Below are 2460 nucleotides of genomic sequence, written 5' to 3'. Positions count from 1 at the left end.
TTCCCCGCTGCTGGTTCATTTGTACCCCGCTGCTCCTGATACTAAGGGCAGCTGCTTAATGTGCTCCCTCCTGTTGGACAATGGCTTCCCCGCCGCTGGTTGATGTTTTCCCCGCCTTTGGTGGACGTTTTCCCGAAACTGGTTAATGAGTTCCCACGAAACTGGTTAATGAGTTCCCACGGAGTTGTTTTCCCCGCTGCTTGTTCATTTGTACCCCGCTGCTCCTGATACTAAGGGCAGCTGCTTAATGTGCTCCCCCCTGTTGGACAATGGCTTCCCCGCCGTTGGTGCATGTTTTCCCCGCCGTTGGTGGCAGTTTTCCCGAAACTGGTTAATGAGTTCCCACGAAACTGGTTAATGAGTTCCCCCGCGGTTGGCTGATCTTTTCCCGGCTGTTGCTTAATCTGATCCCCGCTGCTCCTGATACTAAGGGCAGCTGCTTAATGTGCTCCCCCCGGTTGGACAATGCCTTCCCCGCCGTTGGTTCATGCTTTCCCCGCCTTTGGTGGAAGTTTTCCCGAAACTGGTTAATGAGTTCCCCCGAAACTGGTTAATGAGTTCCCACGAAGCTGTTTTCCCCGCTGCTGGTTCATTTGTACCCCGCTGCTCCTGATACTAAGGGCAGCTGCTTAATGTGCTCCCCCCTGTTGGACAAAGGCTTCCCCGCCGTTGGTTGATGTTTTCCCCGCCTTTGGTGGACGTTTTCCCGAAACTGGTTAATGAGTTCCCAGGAAACTGGTTAATGAGTTCCCACGAAACTGGTTAATGAGTTCCCCCGCGGTTGGTTGATCTTTTCCCGGCTGTTGCTTAATCTGATCCCCGCCGCTCCTGATACTAAGGGCAGCTGCTTAATGTGCTCCCCCCTGTTGGACAATGGCTTCCCCGCCGTTGGTGCATGTTTTCCCCGCCTTTGGTGGACGTTTTCCCGAAACTGGTTAATGAGTTCCCACGAAACTGGTTAATGAGTTCCCACGAAACTGGTTAATGAGTTCCCCCGCGGTTGGCTGTTCTTTTCCCGGCTGTTGCTTAATCTGATCCCCGCTGCTCCTGATACTAAGGGCAGCTGCCTAATGTGCTCCCCACTGTTGGACAATGGCTTCCCCGCCGTTGGTTGATGCTTTCCCCGCCTTTGGTGGACGTTTTCCCGAAACTGGTTAATGAGTTCCCACGAAACTGGTTAATGAGTTCCCACGAAGTTGTTTTCCCCGCTGCTGGTTCATTTGTACCCCGCTGCTCCTGATACTAAGGGCAGCTGCTTAATGTGCTCCCCCCTGTTGGACAATGGCTTCCCCGCCGTTGGTGCATGTTTTCCCCGCCTTTGGTGGACGTTTTCCCGAAACTGGTTAATGAGTTCCCCCGAAACTGGTTAATGAGTTCCCACGAAACTGGTTAATGAGTTCCCACGAAGCTGTTTTCCCCGCTGCTGGTTCATTTGTACCCCGCTGCTCCTGATACTAAGGGCAGCTGCTTAATGTGCTCCCCCCTGTTGGACAATGGCTTCCCCGACGTTGGTGCATGTTTTCCCCGCCGTTGGTGGAAGTTTTCCCGAAACTGGTTAATGAGTTCCCCCGAAACTGGTTAATGAGTTCCCCCGCGGTTGGCTGATCTTTTCCCGGCTGTTGCTTAATCTGATCCCCGCTGCTCCTGATACTAAGGGCAGCTGCTTAATGTGCTCCCCCCGGTTGGACAATGCCTTCCCCGCCGTTGGTTGATGCTTTCCCCGCCTTTGGTGGAAGTTTTCCCGAAACTGGTTAATGAGTTCCCCCGAAACTGGTTAATGAGTTCCCACGAAACTGGTTAATGAGTTCCCACGAAGTTGTTTTCCCCGCTGCTGGTTCATTTGTACCCCGCTGCTCCTGATACTAAGGGCAGCTGCTTAATGTGCTCCCCACTGTTGGACAATGGCTTCCCCGCCGTTGGTTCATGTTTTCCCCGCCTTTGGTGGAGGTTTTCCCGAAACTGGTTAATGAGTTCCCACGAAACTGGTTAATGAGTTCCCACGAAACTGGTTAATGAGTTCCCCCGCGGTTGGCTGATCTGTTCCCGGCTGTTGCTTAATCCGATCCCCGCTGCTCCTGATACTAAGGGCAGCTGCTTAATGTGCTCCCCACTGTTGGACAATGGCTTCCCCGCCGTTGGTTCGTGTTTTCCCCGCCTTTGGTGGACGTTTTCCCGAAACTGGTTAATGAGTTCCCAGGAAACTGGTTAATGAGTTCCCCCGCGGTTGGCTGATCTTTTCCCGGCTGTTGCTTAATCTGATCCCCGCTGCTCCTGATACTAAGGGCAGCTGCTTAATGTGCTCCCCACTGCTGGACAAAGGCATCCCCGCCGCTGGTTGATGCTTTCCCCGCCTTTGGTGGAAGTTTTCCCGAAACTGGTTAATGAGTTCCCACGAAACTGGTTAATGAGTTCCCACGAAGTTGGTTTCCCCGCTGCTGGTTCATTTGTACCCCGCTGCTC

This window comes from Mustelus asterias, unplaced genomic scaffold (assembly GCF_964213995.1).
Source record: "Mustelus asterias unplaced genomic scaffold, sMusAst1.hap1.1 HAP1_SCAFFOLD_372, whole genome shotgun sequence".
In the NCBI taxonomy this organism is placed as follows: domain Eukaryota; kingdom Metazoa; phylum Chordata; class Chondrichthyes; order Carcharhiniformes; family Triakidae; genus Mustelus; species Mustelus asterias.
This window is presented reverse-complemented; position numbering follows the sequence as displayed.